This window comes from Labrus bergylta, chromosome 16, assembly GCF_963930695.1.
Source record: "Labrus bergylta chromosome 16, fLabBer1.1, whole genome shotgun sequence".
Taxonomy (NCBI): domain Eukaryota; kingdom Metazoa; phylum Chordata; class Actinopteri; order Labriformes; family Labridae; genus Labrus; species Labrus bergylta.
The window spans coordinates 22,921,575-22,942,028 of NC_089210.1; the positions used below are offsets into that span (position 1 = coordinate 22,921,575).

General features: G+C 40.9%; 1 long non-coding RNA gene across 2 annotated transcripts; it reads right to left on the bottom strand.

Moving 5' to 3' along the window:
- Positions 1-1,804: 1,804 nt before the first annotated feature.
- LOC109995229 (uncharacterized) lies at positions 1,805-19,443 on the bottom strand. Of its 2 annotated transcripts, XR_003809288.2 has the most exons (4): positions 19,073-19,443; positions 16,909-17,101; positions 4,712-4,920; positions 1,805-4,349 (listed from the first exon to the last, which is right to left on the bottom strand). It is a non-coding gene; the product is annotated as an uncharacterized lncRNA (long non-coding RNA). The 2 variants fall into 2 exon arrangements; XR_003809289.2 differs by lacking the exon at positions 4,712-4,920 and having other exon boundaries at positions 19,073-19,321.
- Positions 19,444-20,454: the final 1,011 nt, after the last annotated feature.

Below are 20,454 nucleotides of genomic sequence, written 5' to 3' on the forward strand. Positions count from 1 at the left end.
ATATACCCATTATTTTGACTTTTATATTGTGTCTGTCATTCCTATTATTGAGTTACAGATTATAGACTATATGAGAGCATGGGCTGTAAGAGAGACCATGCAGTGACGGTAGAGTCCATACATTCAAACTATACAGTCAGCTATATTCCATCGGGACCATTTGACCGGTATGGGCTTTAATGTTTGTTAACAGGAGAGGACTCAAACACATTACTTTTCTCAGTGCGTAATACAGTAACATAACTTTTTTTTAAACTTTTTTGTAGTAATCTTTTCATTTAACAATTTTCTTTTTAAAGTAAAATTTCCCAACTTTGACTTGCTCAGACTAGATCATATTCACTGTAATGTGACACTATAATGCTATACCCAAATAAATGAACTGAATAAAACCTTTGTTTAATTTCCTGGAATTGAAGGCGTTGTGACTCATTTCATACTATGAGTCATGGTTGACTATTATTTCCTTACATCCTGCTAATCTTCTTACTTTTCTGTATAATCTAACCTGATACATCTTTATGTTCTTCATTGTTCAGTGTCACATTAGTCATGTAAGCATGTGGTTTTTCCACAGTATAAGGTATATTTTGTTTTTATTGATGACTTTGTGAAGAAGTTTAACTCGACACCATGCAATGACTTCCACATTTTTAATTTCAGATTGTTTCTTTGCTATTTACTAAACACTAAGAAACTCTAGAAAATATCTATAGCTCTGATATCCGGGCTGTCAGTTAGATTCAAGTTCTCTATGAAGCAGGTCAACCCATAGAAGGCGTGCATGATGTCTGGAAGAGGAGAATAAACTGGATTGTGAAAGGATTACTTTGAAATGTACGTTTGTATTCAAATCATTTTTTTATCATTGTAAAATGTAAATCAACCATATGCACCATTTGACTAAATACTGTCTGACTTGCTAAATTTGTTTTGTCTCCTTTACAGCCAGACTTAATCAGAGGATTTAACTTAATCTGCTGGTTTTACCTCCTGCCCAAACATGCCATTACTCTGCTCTTGGCATATATAGCAGACAGCCATGCGTCTCCTCGTCTCTGCCCTGTATTTGTCTTGGCAGAGTATCCCTCTCTGTATGATCCATTTTGCCACCCTGCCCTTTATTACAACACGTCAGCCCTGCCCATCTGCCATACACTTACATCCCACACATGCCCCACATACTAAACAAAATAATATTATGTCAGATGTCCTTGGAGATGTAGGGCAGGGAATTGGAAAATATCCTTATGTTTCCAGGGATGACCATGAAGACAGCAAGAAAGCAGTCCTGCTATTCTGTTTGTTAAAACATCTTCATTTCTGTATCACAAGCTTCTCTTAATATTTTCCTTAACTATCTCTCTGTTGAATGTTCAATTGTGTCTTTACTTTTGAGTGGTTTAAGTCATGCATAGTTTTATTGCATTAGAGACTTAAATCCCAAATTCAATAATGCCAGTCTCCAATAATAAAAAAAAAAAATCAGAGCCTATTGCAAATGAGGTTGCAGTGAAAATTAATATTTCATTCATAAGCAACATTTAGTGAAGCAACAAAATAAGTGAAAAAAGTGATGTGCTAAACCAAAAATAATGTTTTTTCTGAATGTATTTGAATTACCTCCCTTGGACCGTGGCGCACAGTTTGGGACACACTGCATTAGAAAATAACTATTTGATAAAAAACAGCTTTTCTCAACTTGAATGCTTAGACTGAGTTGCACTAGAGGTCAGAAAACGGGGTCAAACTCTGGTACTTGTTATGTCAGTTTTTAAGTCAATAATGATCAAAACATTGTACATTATAATTTGGCAGGCTTTATTAATGACTTCCTTTATGACTACCTTCATGAGCTATCATGCAAAGTCTGTCGATATTACATGACATTCATTCAGAATTTTCTGCCACAGGTGTCATAATCTTTGCCAAGGTCCAGCAGGGTAAATTGTTAGCGCTTTAAAGTGGTTCCAACAACATGACATTTTTGACTTTTTATGGATGAAGTGAAGCTGAAATAAAAGTTCCTTCCTTCCTTCTTTCCTCACCGTCCAGCTGACAACGCTATAGTTCACAGAGACCACGGAGAAAACCTTTCCTCCCTGGATACCCCTGCACTTCCTTAATCCTTCAGTGGAAATATTTTGACAAACCTGGCTCCAAAAAAATGTCAAGGCACATTCTGTAGTACAACAAGTAATGTGTTGTGCCTTGTTTGACTTCAGAGCAATGGAAACACAGAGTGGCTCAGTTCCCTTGCCTCTGCAGGTGCTGGGAGCGAATTTCATAAACACCTGCTGGGAGTTTAGGGGGAGTGGAACTCTGAATCCCAGCTAATCGACATTGGACTATGTTTGTCTTGGTTAAAGTTTGTGATATATTGTATGAACTGTCAGCTGTTGGTGACCACAGAGTCAAGCTCTTTATATTGCATTCATGGACATGTGCCATGTCCTCTGCAATAAAAACATTGCAAAATTCTGGGTCCCCTAAAGTCTTGACATTTTCTTGACATTTCCTTGTCTGTATTGGTCAAGGGGTGCTTGAAATATATCTGGGTGCCATTGCTCCTGGATCGAAGACTGCCGTGATGGCTCGGATCCTAACTCCAGCCACAGTCTTCCCAAAGCTCTGACCCTAACCTCAGCATCAACCCTTCAACAGTTTGGAGAGCGGCAGAACTGAGCTAGCTGACCCAAACTTCCCAGGATGAGAAAACTTTAAATCTAAATGTTATTCTTCTGGGTCCTCAAAGGATACATTGTGTGGGGATCCAGAAGGACATACCAGGCTGTGAAAGAGCCTCTTTCTTGTTTTCTGCCCATTGGCCCCCTCCCAGTCTCTCCGGGGCGGCCTGTCTCTCTCTGACAACAGCTGCTTGCTGCCTGTGAAGGCCGGGGGTGAGCGGCGCAGCTCCAGACATCTGTAGGCCCTGAGCCTGGGCCGCCTAGTGCTCTCTTTCTTTTTCGCAAACACACACATACATTGGAGCCCACAGTCTGCCCAGCACAAAGGACTACATTCATCCCCCTAATACAGTCTCTACTGGTGAAGAGGTCGTCTGAAGCTCCCAAGCTCTCACTCTTTTCTGCGTCCTCTCTCTCCTTCTCCATCTCCTGTCATTCCCTCTGATATTCCCTCCCTTCCCAAACTCTCTCCATCTCCTTCTCTCATTTTTATACAAATGAATGTTCTTCCATTCAGGCCCACGGGACTCACATTATCATTAAACATTATGAGCAGTGGTTGACCATAATGACAGCGAGGGCTGCACGTCTCAATTAGAGAAGACATATTCACCGTTTTGAGATGCACAGGGACCTGTCTTTGGCTCTCAGTTACGCCTAAATGCGGCTGTCTTTGAAAAATATGTGGGAAAGTGAATGCGTATGTGTTTGTGTGTCCCTCTGTGTGCGTTTTACCTCCTAACCCTGAGAACAAGCATTCCAGCGCAGAGGACTTGCCGACTAAGTTCACAAAGGGATACTGAGAGAGGCCAGAATGAACAGAGATCCTTTGTACAGAATGAATGTGGCAATGAGAAGTTTGGGAACGGCGTGGTTTGAGAAACATCACAAAGTTGCTTTTAAAAAGCCCCTTTGGTGGGACATCTACTTTCAACATAGGAACTTGGGATTGGCCATATGTCCTCGACATGACTGAAGGAGCATTTCGCATATACTGTATATACTGTAAGGGAAGTCAACCAAAAACGGCACTTTGGATTACAAAAGTCGGCTTTGTGGCCTCTTTCTCAAATCAAAAAATATCTTTATGATTCCATGTGTTTGGCAAAGGTTGTGGTCTGTCCTGCAACTGTTCAAAACCTGTTTCCAAGCATCTGCCCTCCTGTAGTGCCCGTAAGTAACTCATAAATCTTTACATTTCATAATACAAATTATATTTTTGGACTGTTATCAAACAATTAAGTCCGGCTGAAATTCTTAACAGTGGAATTTGTGAATTACATACTGACAGAAGTCATAAAAGTGATTCAGAACAGAGTGCATGTTTTACATCAGCATGTTCTGATCTCTACATAAACCTTGTTTTTAACTCAAGTCATGTCCCATAGCTCAGCAGTAAGACCCATCTAAGCTCTGCACACACATGCATACACTCAAGCATGCACACAGTAAAGTTGCTAACGTACACAGTCAGCGCTAAGCACAACTTGTCTGCTCATCTGCTTCTGATTAGTGACGACATGAGCGATGCCAAATGGGAGATATGGATCTCATTCCTCTGCAGACAAAGCCTCATTCATTGGGCAGAAAGCTCAGATGTGGGAAGATGATTCCTGGGACTTGGACCTGAGCCGGTCCACTCCTCCTGGGTCTCGTGTTGTCCTGTGAACAGAGGGTTTTATTACATGTGTTTGGACAGTGGGATGTTGGATTGGACAGTGAGAAGGTGAACATTTACATAGTGTTCAGTTCTCCTGTCAGGAGAAGCAGTCTTTGGCAATAGGATTGACTTTAGATTGTAAAAGGCTTTCAATTTAAGTTAGCCCAGATACAACAGAGACACGGTAATTCCAAAAGAAGAATAGGATAAATATCACTAGCACCAATTAGTGTCCTATAAGATATTTTGTTATACTTACAGTGAAGCTTCCCAATTAGCATGTCAAATAGATTTGTGTGTTTTGGATAATTTACAACATGCCTGTAACCTTATTATTCATCATCTTGTTAGCTAATGTCCCAACCTTAAGCCAGGAGTCAGCGGCCTGCAGACATAGCCCTGACAGCTGTAAAGGTGATGGCACACCTTGAGATGACAGGCAGCCTTTTGATGGAAGAATATCCACCAGCTCTGAGTCTCTTCTGCTGTGGGTGACTCACTGATCAGGAAAAAGAAGGCATGCCAACGTTTGGGTGAAACTTCACCTTTGAGCTCCACCAAATATGACTAATACTACAAACACAGAGAAAAAAAAATCAAACATTCCCTACAATAGCTTACATGTAGATGCAAACACACAGTCTTTGTCCCAGATTTCAAATAGAGAGTGATGACACTCATAAACGCTATAAGGCATAAAACTAACAGCACGTCCCAGTGTAATGACGTCCAATAAAGGTCATGTTCTGCAGTTTAAACAATGGTTATCACCTCAGCAGAACAATGGCTGTAAAGCTCTTTACTGCTGCTGCCCGAGTTTTACAGTGTCCCATATCTCTTAACTCAATATTAAATGTTGCTCAGGATTTAGCACTTGAAATTGAACACATCTCTATTGCACAGCATGACTCTTCTGTATGATTGCATTTTAGTTTGCTGAGAAGAGTAGTGCATTCAAGGCTCTCAGAGGTTGTTGACCTATCGTTCAACCACACGCTGGTGTAATACGTCATGGATAATGATGTGTGTGATTGTTCTGTCTTTGTTCCTCGCAGGTGTGCCGGGTCATGACCCTCACAAAACTCCAGAACAATAAAATACCATTACACTGCATCTGGATCTCAATCTCTCCATCCCCTCCCTCTTGCTCATAACCGGAGAGCCATCCAGACTCCAAAACGTTTGAGGGCAAAGTCATCATAAAGTAATTTCCCCCGTAATATAAAGTGCACATTTCTGAGAGGATAAAAGGTCATTGGTAGATTTATTTCAGACCTCAGAGGCAGCTTGGGTGAATTTGGATCCTGCTGTGAACCTCAACCACATTACACTCTTGCCCAGAAACTCACTCATGAGACGCTGGTGTGTGGGTTTTGTGCATGTGCATGTTAGTGTAAGGCATTGCTTTGTGTTTTTACTGTCTTGATTGGTTCAGATCAACAGAACAAACTAAAGCGGTTACACATGACGTGTTTTTACTTAACAGGAAGTGTCTGGTTAGTTTTTTCTAGCACTGTATATTTAACATGCAATGTTACACAATCTGTTATGTCAGCCAAAGGTGCTTATCAAGAGATCAAACCTTGAAAATGGTAGGTTAGGTTTCTGCTGGTTATTATTATTTTTGTCTTATGCCATTGTTAAATTTGGCAGTAGCTGCTATGAGCATAAGACATAAAACTATTGACCGTAGTTGGACATGCGTCACAAGATATATGACCCTAGCTGACCTGATGGTGATACTATATTTCATGCTCTGAGGGAAAAACTTTATTAGGCCATAACACCCACCAGTCCCATTGATATGACATTTAACACACGTCTCAAATTAAAGCTTAAAATACAAGCCTCTAGAAACATCCAGTAGAACAGGCCTAATTTGACAACTGTTTTTTGTATTTTGATTGAATACACATTTTGGTTTACTGCCTTGTAGGACTGATGCAAGTAGGCAAAGACAGTCTAGAACATTAGTCATCAATTAGACACATGTATTGATCATTTTTCACACCAAAGCCTTATGAAATCAACCTATAGGGGGCACCAAACCAACTTTTAAACTTGATGGATACATTTGTACCAAAAAAGTACTAATATTGTTGTCACACAAGTTGTCTTCGACCAACTGGCGTCAAACTAAGTTGAGACTAGGGGTGTTCCTAACGACTCATTTTTCTGTCGATTAATCGGACCAGTCCACTAGTCTTAAGGTAAGAATTACTATTCTACTGTATTCTATACTACTGTTGTGATGAGGGTATCTTTTTCTTTGACCCCATGGGGTCACAGTGTCTACAGGTAAACAATGTAAACTCGGTTTTCCGAGCGTAGCTAACGTTAACAGTACTAGCCGCACCAACCTTCAGTCCTCCTTGTAGGTTAACCTCCACCTGCCTATGCTTTATGTGGTTATACATTGCTCTGGAGGACTTTTTATATCCCAGTTTACCTGCACTGCTCCAATGAGATGAAATCCGTCCACTATGCTGGTTTACCATGAGGCAGTAGCACGGAGAGAGCAGGCCCAATTACCTGAGCTACAGCCCCCAGCTAGGGATGGATAGCTGCATCAAAGCCTTAGACACAACATTTCATAGCAATCAGCCTACATCTATTCAATTTTAATATCAGTTTAACAGACGAGTATATTCGGTGTGTACTAAGGAAGGCGACAATGTTTAATCATCCAATTGCAATTGCATCCAATTTCATCCAATTGCTTCCATCCCTAGTGCAGACAACCTGCTCTATGCCCTGATCATTGCAAGTTCAAAGCCATTCAGCATGTTGTAGTAGTTACTGGCAATATGTTGCACCAATGTGATGTATTCTCTTGATCTTTTTATGTAACCAGTATCACCCACTGCTTCTAATGTCATTAAGTCATGGGTTGTAATGATGAATTCGAGCTGTCACGGAATAAATCCCTTCATTGACAACAGAAAAAAAAGAAGCTGTGAAGCAAAGCAAAGGGGCCCAGTTCAATCAACAAAGCCAGGAATATAACTTAAAGTCAGAGTAAGACTGGAAGTCAAAGCTTAGTGTTTAGATTAGAACTCTTGTGTCAGGAGGAAGTTCTCGTCAGCGGATACTTCTAGTCTCTGTGAGTCCATGTTTGTGTATTAGACTGTTCCTTCCTTCCTTCCTTCCTTACTCCACTGAGTCTAAGTAGGAACCTAGAGAAGTCACCTCAACAAGATCCGAGTACAGCACCACCAGGTTTTCTGTAATCTGCGAAAACAAGCCAATGTTTTGGGCTTTTCTCTCCTGGGCACTCCCCTCCCTCTGCACCGCATGGAGCAGGGTTCATTTGAAAGGCGCTGTTTGTTAAGGCTTTAGCGGTTAGTAAGTGCTTCCTTTGTTTGGTTGGAGCGCGGAGATGGGGGGTTAATATCTCCCAGGGAGCGCATACAAAGAGGGCCTTCAGCTCCCCTGGCCGGAGAGGGGTGGCTAGATGAATGAGGCCGGGCCGTGGGGCAAAGGTGCCAGGGAGGGCACAGAAGGGTGGGGAGGAGGTGCAGGGGGTAGGAGGCAGGGTAGAGTCCTGGAGGTCATGGGGGGTTTTAGAGCAGTGGAAGGGGTCAAAAAAGACTGCAGGGGGCAAGAGGCGCGGAGAAGAATAGTTGACTTTTGGATAGATGCTGGATGTAGGGCAATGACTAAGGGACTAGGGGTCACCATCGGTATAAATTTGTGTTAAACATAACATGGAAAACTTTTTGCAGGTATAACCAGAAATCAGAAATAAGAGAAGAAGATGGATTTTTGTCTGTTTTTCAGTGCAGGATAGTTTGATTCTAATTGGTTGGGGTTTGGGAATATTAATCGTTAGTGCTGTTTTGAATTGCTCCCTTTGTACCCTGTGGTCTTTAAGGGTCTTTAAACCAGCTGCCACAGTTCGTTTAAGTTCAGTAAATTGAGAATCAGCATTGCAATCATTTTTTTACTCAAAGCAAACAGAACCCTTCATGGCAGATGTAAAGTTGTCTCGATTCAAATATTTGAACTTTGAAACTATAATAGTAAAATCAAACTATATCGATACCATTTCAGTACCATGGCAACAGAAAATGACTAAAAACTTTTTATTTTTTGGCATATTTGATTTCCAGGTGGTACATAAGAGTCAATGAACACATTCGACAAACTGTTAATAGCAATGAAAGGCAAAACAAATAGAGAATGAAAAGAATTCCACTAAAAGATATATTTCCTACAATCAAATGTTACCTCTGAATTATACTTCATAATCCAGAAAGAGTGTATGTAGGGTCTCTGCTCTCTGTCTATATTTCCCTATGTTGTTATTTTATGGGCATCAGCGTTAGGTAAGTGATGTTAAGTTCATAGTCAACAGTCCAAAGGTCGTGACTCAAAGACAACAGAGGGACCAGGGGACATTGCTGTCTCTCTCCTCTGCTCTCTATCTCCAACAGACATTAACATTATGTGTGCATCATAACAGAACTTGGCTTGACTTGAAGTGGCTGTGACAGCCGTGGGTTGAAATTATGACTGTTTTTTCTTTCATAACTTCTGTACTTATTTCTGCATATTTTCGGAATTGAAAAGTATCAAAGTATGAAACGTTTGACAACCTTAGGCATCTCATAACAATCAGCCAGTATGATAGGGCCATCCATATATACCTCAGAGACTGAGGCAGTGACAGGGTCATCACATGAAGACCAGAGGCAGGTTTTTTGACACAGTTGCTACTTTCTTTATTGTCCATTGTCCTCTACCTGCCTGCATTTGCTGACAATATCCAAATCTTAATGCACTTGCAGCGCTGTGTTCAACAGGAGTGCAAAGATGGCTTGTAGAGGCTCAGGTTTGCATGAAGAACAATGGGATATCTGTGATAGCGTTGGATCAGAGTGGTGCTTTTATTTCATTAGGAATTAGTGTGTGCTTTGGATTGCAACATGTTCTGGCATAGGCCAAGACACACACAGAGCAACAGGATAACCTCCCTATAGGGAATCAATGTTATTACTTTCATTGACATTTGAAGGAATAAGCAACATCCAGATATTGATGTATGTAGGATTGATACCACAGGTCTCATTACTTTTTGAGTTTTACTCCCGGCTTGCATTTGTAACAGTGCAGATTTTATGTTGGATTGTAATAATGACTGACTGAATTATTGAGTGTTGCCTGTAAGTGCTCTGTTGAAGGGTTCATCCCCTCTTCTCTGTCACAGACTCATTGAGGACAGAGAGAGAAAGAGGGAGATCTGTCTCATTGACCACAAATCTTCCAACGGAACTCTGACTGGATTCCTGCTGCATCTCGGCCAAACCAATGGTCCCTTTGTGCCCGTCTATCAGGGTTCCTCTCCCCGAGACACTGCCCTCTCTGTGCCCTACCACCTAGGACCAAAGATCGCCTCTATTCCTTACTGTGGGACTCAGTGGACTTCATTGCCCTCTGATCACCTCAGACTAATCTGGGAGTCCACTGCCCAACTCTATCCACAACATGGCTAACTCCAAGGGATAAAAAAGTGACAGCCACCGCCACAACCACTGAAACTGATTTAAGGTTGGGAATTTAACCTATTAACAGTAAAGCTGTTATGATTGCATAGATGTGTTTATTGTTTTTTAAATGTGTGTTTTTTTATGTCTCTCTTAAATTTCTCAAAAATGCTAATCAGCACCGGATAGCGAAAGTAGTAACATTGTTTCTTTTCTAGGGCCAGATTCACTAAGCTCCCAATTAAAGAGTACTAAATTTGGAGTATTAAATTTGGCATTAAACAGGGCCTCTTTTTTTCCCTTAATCTTAAGAATGAAGTGTCATACATTGCGCAGGAGGTGCGAGCTGTGTCCTCGCGCTCTACACTCGGGCCGTTGTTGCGCACCAGACAGCTGGCCAGCGCTGTGTCTGATCGGACATAAATGCCCTGGAAAGAGGCATCGAAGACAGGGGTACAAACAGTGGTGAGGTACCCCAATCCAAGCGTCCTACAGAGTAGCATCAGCAGCGGGCTGTAGAGGGAGGAGACGTGCGCATTATGGAGAGGAGTGCACCGGAGGGGGCGAGCTGGTGGAGAGACGCACAACCCGAGAAAAAAGGAAATCCCCACTTTAAAATATAATGTTGGTGAAAAGAGGGATGTTGAAATTCTTTTGAATGCAGAGGCTGTGAATGTTCAGTTTTGTTTGGATATATGGCAACAATAGCCTGTAGTTTAATCATGGTGTTTCTCTTCCTTAACGATTAGAATATTGAATCAAATTAAAAAATAAATGCATGCCATTTATTTTTCTGTCATTTGAAACATTTGTGGGGAAAAACACGATCTTTATGCCTTCTTTGGTTGTGCCTATGTCTCCTCCTAACTACAATAACAGCAGCCTGTTGTGTGTAACACTGGTCTCCTGGGTTAGCACCTTCTTTTCAAAGGTGTTAAATACAGATACACAGTCACAATCACCACCATTTTTGTCAGGCTTGGTAAATTGCAATGCGTGTACTAACTTAACTTGTTTGCATTTTCTCCTCCCAGTATTTTGCACGCTAGGACAGAAACGCCCCATATTGCATATTCATTAAGGCAAATGTATTAGTAGATTTAGATAGCACTTTCTTTGCTGGTGGTATCAAGTTTGCACACGTTTTAAGACATGCAAACCTTTAATAAATCTGCTTCCTCATTTCCTGATATGAGTCAGTAGAATGTTCGTTGCAGCTTGTAAGAACAACATTCAAACTGGTCACCTCCTCCTGGGCTCATCGCCACCAGAAGCACACGAAGACATCAACCAAAGTCATCAGAAATGCACATATTGAATATTATTCAAGTATAGATAGGTTGGCTTAAGCCTTGTTTCAAGTCTAAAAAAATCTCCTTGTCAAAGTCTGATCATTAAAAACAGTTACTATAGTAACTATCTTAAAAACATGTTGCCTACCATAAATCTTCTAATATTGAAGTTGATCGAAGCTCTAATCCCTCCTCACATTCTTTTGTCCTTCATCTAAATTAACTATTCAGTCATTTCCTGTTACTGCTTAACATTTGTTTCCCTTTTTTTGTATGGGTAACCATAGCAACATTTTTTTTCCTGAATGATGTCATCCAATCCATACAGCTTTAAATGTGCTGCTCAACACTGTTTCAAAGCAGTTCTGTGAAAGGATAATATTTATTCACTTTAATCCCACTCTCCACCTCTACACATTCCCCAGCCTACAGAGTTTCAGGAGCGTGCCAACAATAGCACCCCTCCCTTCTTCCCATTTCTCCCTGCCGCCCACTCTGCTTTCCCCCTGGTCATGTCCACATAATGGGTGGCAGGTGATTCAGTAAAAAGCCATGTCCTATTGCAAGAAAGTATGTATGGAGATTGGCATGGAAGTGTTTTAAGTCAGTTGTAACATATTTGCCGGTGTACTGTTGTCTTAAACAGAAAACCTAAATGTAGAGATCGACACAGAGATATGACAGCTGTGGAGAATAATGTCTGTATTCTGATAATACGCTGCTGAAAGGTACCACTGGGTCTGACTGTTTTCCTTAGCTGAATTCATTTCCTCCAGGTGCACAAATGGAAATACTGAAAGGATTCAGTGAGTGATGCAGCGTGGGTTTCTTTTCCCTCCAGCCTGTTAGGTGACAGAAGTTATAGATTTAGTGTCAAGGTTTGAGAAAAACTAAGAGGAGGACCCAGATGCAGAGCTAACAAAAATGATTTATTTAAAGTAAAGATCAAAAGTCCAAAACACGAAAAAACAAGGAGCCACGAGGAAGCACAAGAGACACTATCAAACTGGTGAACTAAACAGACATACAACAAACCACATAGCACAATGAACTGACACCGAGGGGAAGAAACACAGAGATTAAATAGACATGGGGTAATCAGACACATGTGATACTAACAAGACACAGGTGAGGACAATCAGGGCAACCAATGCAGGGAGAAACACAAGACCAGAAACACTGAGGACAATACAAAATAAATCATGACACACTAAAGACACACAGAACTCAAGAGTCTAACAAAACACACTAGAACACAGAGATACACAAGGATAATAAATGACAAAATAAAACAGAAAACACTGAAGACAAAACTAGGAAACACACAAGGGAAAAACCAGCAACACTAGGGAACATAAACACACAAGGGAAACAAGCAACACTGGGATAAAACAGGGAAACTCAAATACAAAACATGACATTTAGTTCTCTTTGTAAAGTGGGATAGGGTTAGGTTAGGGTGTTTTGACACGATGTAAATACAGAAACACTCAGCTAACATTGTAAATTATGGAAACCCCCAAAACACCTGAAATGCAAAATGATTTTCAGAAAACTTCATTTTGAAATAATAATAATTAAGAATAAAACTGGTCCACATCCCTGTTTAATGGATGATTTTTATAAAGGATGCCTCAGACTTTCAGTCTAGACTGCCTTTCCATATTTCAAACTTTGTTTGTCATCAGGACAGTGAACTTTAGCTATGTGTCTATAGTAATGTTCAAGCAGCAATCAATTACAATGATACATAACACACTGATATGTAATTAAAAACAAAGATGTTGTGAAAGTGAGTGAGGGGTGGTTTGTGGGGTGGTTTGTTCCCCCACCCCCCACCCCCCAGGGTTTTATAGCATGTCTTAGCCCAGCGTCATAGCGTCACTGACACTGCTACAGATAGCACGGTTGGAGATATATGATTTATAGCAGCTTCAGTTTCCATCTGCTATCCTGAAGCACATCTAACAGAGCTGTCTTTATATTCTGGTTACCACACTTCTTCAACATAAATGTATTTACTTGTTGTTTTTATCACACCGGCTGTGCACCTGCTTTTGGAACTACAAAATAGTTTAAACAACTTATGTCACAAAAATAGTTATCTTCAAGATATTTTGAACTGTGAAATAAGGTAAAATCCTTGTAAAGTTAAATGAAAGGTCTAAATTGTGATTTAATGCTGATGTAAACTAAATATGACTGAGTGTAGCCATGTTTTTTCTTATTTTTAGACTTTTTTGTTGTTGTTGCCATTTTGTCCTTTATTTGACAGAGACAGCTTAAGAGGGACAGAAAGGGAGCAAGTGAGAGAGGTAATGAAGTGCAGTAAAAACCCAGAGTTGGAAGTGAACCTTCAGCAGGCTGCTGTGGCCAGAACTCAGCATTGGGGTCTGAACTCTAACAGGTCAGCTACTCTGGCACCCTTGCAGGGTGAGTTTTGACCATAGCCTTCTTAACCCACCTCCAAAACTTTTCTTTTTAGTTCCCCTCTCTGTTCACGGCCTCTGGTTGTTGGCAGTGGAGGTCAGTTGTGTACTAAAGTTGTGTCCAATATGAATATTATTCCCAGAAAGTTTGAGTCAGTCTTTAATATTTCAACACAGTGTCTTGTGAAGTCATTTTCTACACTCCCATGTTCCCAAGATAAATCATTTTTAACAGCACAACTTTCCTTCATTCTTGTGGTCAGAATAGCCTGGCACCATTAAGTGGAGCATTTTGCCATTGCATTATAATGGAGGAATCCAGCACGACTCACAGAATGAAGTAAACAAAAAGAAAAGCAGACACGCAAGAATTGGGCCTCTCTGGTTTTGGGGAATCTTTGGTCCCTTCAGTAAAACTGGATCGTTTTTCATCCCTGGTAGAAATGCTTAAGTCAGTCAGGGACTCCAAAGAGAGTGAGGTCATCTGCAGTGTGGTCAGGGAAGAAAGAGGTGATGAGGAGAGTGAGTTCAGCATGACCCCGGACAACCCTGCAGCCAGGGAATTCGGTTTGGGGTTTGGACTTGAAGACAGGGAGAAAAAGTAAGCTCACCCCAGCTTTTGGCTCACTTACTGTAGAACAATCATGTTACAGTTTACCTACCTACAGTTTTCTTTAGTCTCTTTTTCTTATTTCTAAGTTTCAGTTCCTCTACAGAAAAGACATACTCTACTTTTTTTTTTTACAGTATAAATCATGCGAGCAAAAACAAAGTTTGACATTTCCAGATATTGTTTTGTGTTCTCATGGAACCCTGTGTACAGTACAACACCCTTATTGAGGGCAAACATTGAGTTAGAGGAGGATTCACAGCTCTGTCTGTTTCAGGACAGGGCATAGATGTAACGTCTAGACCCTAACTAAACAAAAGCTGTGTAATTGGCTATCTCTCACACTCCCTTGGGTTTGGCAGGGGTGCTGTGCATCGAGAGCTCGAGCAGGTTGAGTAAAATGTCTTTCAGAGCTTTTCTTCTTTATGTGATGAAATTCAAGGAAGAATGCGTCAAGTCGTTGCATTCACTGTTTTCACAATGATTTGTTGCATGTTTTTGAGGTTTGAATTAATCTGTTAAACTGTTTGTATTGGGCTATTTTATGACACACACTCACACACCTTTTACTCACCTATCACTCCCACTTCAACACAAAACAACACTAACTCACCTTTGCACGCCCCCCCCCTCCCTCCCACCCTTCTGTCCATCTTCCCTCTCCCAATCCTATTCCTCTCTCTCTCTCTCTCTCTCTCTCTCTCTCTCTCTCTCTCTCTCTCTCTGCTGCTTTAAAGCCTTTCCGTGACTAGCTGTCATTAATCTTCCCTCTCTAGGGGCAGGATCTTGACTGTGTGCCAGCAAGCGCTCATACAAAGCCAAGACAGCCATCCAAAAACAGAGCCGCTTTTCTTGTTTCCAGAGCACCACGTAGCTCAAACTCACACTGCTGCAGCCCTCGGGGCAACACCGCTCCACATAACAAAGGAATGACTTTGGATTCGGCCTCGCACATCACACCTCCACTAATATCCATGCATTTAGATACACATGCAGGCACGCAAGTGGGCAGATATAAAAACCCATCTCTCTCCTTTCCTTTTTTCTTTTTTTTTTTTTTTTTTTACACTGGCTCAAGCTTTCCTGGATTGCATATAATTTATTGTGGTTGTCTTACTTGATTTCTTTCATCAGCACCTGCAGCTTTAATAGGATCTGCAGAAGCTTCCTGGAGGAGTAAAATGATTATAGTTGCTATAAGTGTAGGAGTCAGTCTACCACAGTTGACATTTAAGTGTGACATTGTCAACAAACACACACCTATATAACATAATAATACTGTTTATGAGAAGGAACACCCACAGCTGGAATACCTGGAATACTTTATCAGGATATACATTATTGCACAACAGTGTTTAAGCTATAGCTATAGACCAGGACAAGTCATTTTTTTTTCTTTTAAAGCTCCTGTCATCAACTTTCATGCTGTATTGATATTTGCCCCCCTGTGGACAAAGCAACATCTCTTTGCTGATAGTGTCCTGCACATATGTTAGTAGTGTTTTTTTATTTAGAAATCCTGCTTTCTTTATATCATATGTGCCTGCATGTGTATCTAGATATATATTTTTGGGCCACGCAGGCTTAGGACAGTCAAACAATGGACTTGGGCCTGCACCTCTGTAAAAACCTCATTTGAGTGTTCACTGAGATCACAAAGAGGCCTAAAAGGACTCTTAATCCCAGAATCCCCTGCAGTACTTTACACCTACGCGTGAAGTAAGGGGGGACCGGAACCTCTCTCTCCTCATTGGAGGGGACCTGAGGTAGACCCCCCATGGAGCAGGCCAGGCTACAAAGCTCTAAGACTTCCATTGCTCTCTCTCTTTCCACGCGCTGACTAACTCCACCACCGCGCCATTACGCACATAGGCCACACACACACACACACACACACACACACACACACACACACACACACACACACACACACACACACACACACATCCAGACGCCTCAGAGACACAGATCGTGTAGGGCCGAACTCGTTCTCTTTTAGACATTAAGGCCTCATTAGGTCTTTGTTAGGTGTGCGCCATCGGAAGGGCGACCACGTGGGACGAAGTAATCTTCCCCCACAAGCCTTTGCTTGATAATGTTTGTTGCTTAGATTATAATTTTTATAATCTAAGTTCATTGATTTTGGATTGATGTTGCTTTGTTTAAATAAATTCTGTTATAATTTAAGAGAGCAGTTGTTTGTGGTTACTGGTGTATTTGCATTGTGATATAAGCTGGGTGCGAAGGCTTTGTGTACAGATTTCACGACTTCAATTTATTGAATATAGTTATTAATTATTAATAATATTATTAATTAAGTAACTAATTTGAGACTGATTTGAGTGATATTTTGGTTATATTTACCTGAGTACAGGTTGGTGCCCCAAACACGATTAAACATAGTTTAATGATATTTTATTTATATTATTAATAATTAAATATAATTATTAAAGAATATAACCAAAGTTGACTTGATACAACCCCAACAATATGTATCAGTATTAAAGAATCTCTGCCATGGAAAAGGGAAGAAAGGCTGTCTCTGTAGCATTCAGTTACTGGCAGTGGTTTCAGGCATAAGGAAATAGTAATAGAAATAGTCTATCTTTATGTTGATGGTCTCATTTATTTGTCTAATTAAAGGAAAGAAAGCAAAAACTATTTTTACTTTGTTTCTCTTGTTATATATTTATATATATAAGTAGATTTCTTCACATTCATAGTCCAGATCAAAATGAAAGTACCAGTTTGTTTTTCTCCATTAGTCAGTCCCCTGAACGACTCTTTGACCCAGAGAAATCACGGGTCACCTGGCTGTCGAGCTGTCCCAGTAATCCCCTGTTCAGTAAGTGAACCGATCGTCCGCGTCATCCTCAGTGTGTTGGCAGCAGACTCTGGACTTTGTGTCGCAGGCGGATCAAATCACACGTCCCAGAGCTGGAGAGAAGAATGAGCAGTCATTTCAACAGTCGCCCCTAATAAAAAACACAAATCCTGCGCCATCATAAAGTGCTACTGGGAGGTTAACAGCCCATTGTTGGTGCTATAAACGTCAGTCAATGGAAAGAGATGAGAAGGAGAGAGCGAGAGAGTGCAGATCAAGTCGTGCAGCAACACCTGTTACGTGTTCACCTCTGGGAGTATGATGTCTTTATAAGTGTCTCTGGGTTTTTTGTTTTTTTTATGTCTTTTGAATAGGCTGGGTCCTTCCTATCCTCCTGGTTTTACCTTTCCTATGAGGAGTTACTGTGATCTGCACAAAGAACAGAACACGGGGGGGGGGGGGGGGGGGCACCAGCAGAGGATGTATCGCAATATCTTCTTTTAAAAACAAGTGCCCCATTCAGCCCCCATCAACCACTCTAAAACACACACACACACATACTGTTCTCCCTTAGAACACATCATCCAACTTCCACAAACTACTTAACATACCCACTTCCCTTTACCCTCACATCCTTTATAGCCCCTTCACTTCAATCTAGCCGGACCACCATGCTCTGCCTCATAACTTCCCCACCTCTTCAGTGAGCCGACAGCAGGAACTTTGCTCCGTTTATGCTTCTGACTAAATAAATATAAAATGATTATTATGTTGATACGGTTCTTAAAAGCTTTCCACTCTTGATGGGTTTGCTTTTGCTCTAGCCCACATAGAGCTTTTTGCTATACGGGTGCACAGTAACGTGCAGTGGGTAAACTACAGATGATGGGAAAATGTGTCAAAGTGTCTGCAGGCTTTCAAAGTGTCTTAGCTGTACATCTCACTTTAAGTTTCTAGAAATGTGCCAGCAAGACTGCCAGATAGCTGCTGTGACATTTCCTATGATTGGTTTGTGGAATTGTTGTTTTTATTTTTTAAATACTTTCTTTACTTCACCGTATATAAACCCAATACCAGTAAAGTTAAAGGCGACTTTTAAGCATATACTACATTTTCCCTTGTGCATATATCAGGGTTTCAGCAAGAAAAATCAATGCATTGATGGAATGCTGGCTGTTAGTTCAACATGCATGGTTTTATACTGTGCTATGAGGCTTCATTGAGGCCACTGACTCAACCAGAGATGTGGGATCATACCTCAACCCATTTTTAAAACCAAAGACGTAAATCACCAAGAGCAATACTTGGATGTTCTGTCCAATTTGAAGTGGTATAAAATATACAAATATTCTTAAATATAATAAAGTCATTCCTTTTCCAGAAGAAAACTTGTTTTTGAACCACTTACCCCAGGCTACAGCATTTTTATTATTTTTCACCTTTGATGGCGCTGTTTCACTCTCATATAATGCACTGCTTCAGGCTTGAGGCAATATTTATTTTAAGATGTTCCTCTGACAGCCTACTGATACTTTGACTTGAACTGAAAAGAACTTACCAACACACACAAGTTCAGGGGATGTGTATCTGTGTGTTCAGCTCCATGACAATGATACGGTTGATTTAACCAGCTGATATTTGTCTTTAGAGCCAGGCATGTCACACACTGTTCTGTTATTGTTTTAAGAACCAGCCCTAAATTAACAATAGCATCAATTGTGTCCTTTATCTAGAGAAATCTGTGTGTTGTTTTCTTAAAGGTTTTGCTCTCCTGAGAAAATCTTCTGCAAAACATTACCATTAAGGCGTTTTCAAAGTTGCCTTTTGGAAAAAGTTTGATTGAGTCAGTTTAGGGCCTGAATACACATATACCAGTGACAGTCTCATAAAGCTTTTACACAGAGTTCAGAGTGCGCTCTATCTGCCCGGCGGCAGAATGGATTGTGATTATAATGATCCTTTCCTAATGTGTGCACTGATGTGCATACAGTTAGTGTGTTTAATCGCACTATTTGCTCTGACTTCTTAAGTACAAAGACAAGACAAACTCCCTGTTACTTTTTAAAAAAAAGATAAGAACTCACTCATAAAAACACCAAAATGTTGAAACAGAGAAGTTTCTTTTCTCAGCGCTTTATGTCCTCTGCCTGGAGGCAACCGTCACTCAGTCAGTCGTATTTCATTGCGTTTGTCTGGAGGGGGGGGGGACACATTAACCTGCCTCAGCTCTCACGCTAGCTCCAGTCAAGTGAGTCTGCTTTGGAGAGGGAAGTCGGACTTCAGCATACCGTTCCCACACATCAAAGGCAGGTTAAAGTGACTCCATACGCCGAGACTCAAAGGCGTGGGATTCAAAGATTGGACTCCTTTTTAGCTGGGACAAACAATGTTGTGAAGCGTGACTGCGCTGTTTTGCCGGTAGACCTATAAGAGCAGTAATGATGGTATTAGAGTTAGTGCTTATCATACCTGTCAAATCGACTCTTTGTTGTCCCTTTGAAGTGGTTGTTGGATGTTTTACCTGTCGGTGTTCCCTCGCGGCAGGGAAACAGACACAATTGGTAATCGTCTATTCAGATGTCACACAGCTGAAGAGCAATAACTGACGTTTGTATTAATTGCATAGTCCAAGTGATGAATGTCTTCAGGATTTAACACCATCAACTGTAAACATTAAAGGGGGTTAAATACTTACAGTACGCCTGACACTGTACATTGTAGCAACTGGTACTAAAATCATGAAAAAAACCTGTGAAATCCAGTACATTTAATGAATACCAGATTGATCTGTTTTATTGTGATAAAACGGTGGTGTCTCTTAATTTTCTGATGAACTTCTTGTATTCTTGTGTTTGTCAGTGCTGTTCTTTTCTCTGCTAGAGCATGCCTGGAAGCAAACCTTGTGTTCAAGCACTACCCTGTCATTAGCCGGGCCCGGCTGTGGGGAGTTGTGTTTACAAACAGCTGCCTGACGTGGTTAGAGAGAAAGTGACACACGCACTGTGAAGTACAACACCAGAGCGCTCGTCTGTCTCGGCCTATGTGACACTATAGACGAAAAACATCACAGTGAGAGTTATGGAGCGCTGGAGCAAGTATTTCTCTGAAACAAATAAATGCTTCAAATATTTAACAAATACCAACTATGACAGTTAAAACAATCTGCATGGCTCCACATGAAGAAATCAGACAACATTACATCAGCCTTACAGTGTCCAAAAAAGCATTTTTTGTACGACTGTATTTTATGAATACACACTGAAATGTGTTAACCACTTAATGCGGGCAATGAAAAGGAACAATGGTGCCTTTAGCTGCCATGTGGTCCATATTTACAGAGAAAACCTAATCCATCGTTACGTTGCCACGGTGCTGGTTTGTCTCCAAGCACACCTTTGCGGTGTGAGGAAGCACAATACAGCTCTTTCACAGCCCTGACCTAACTGTCACACCTCATATCCAGGAC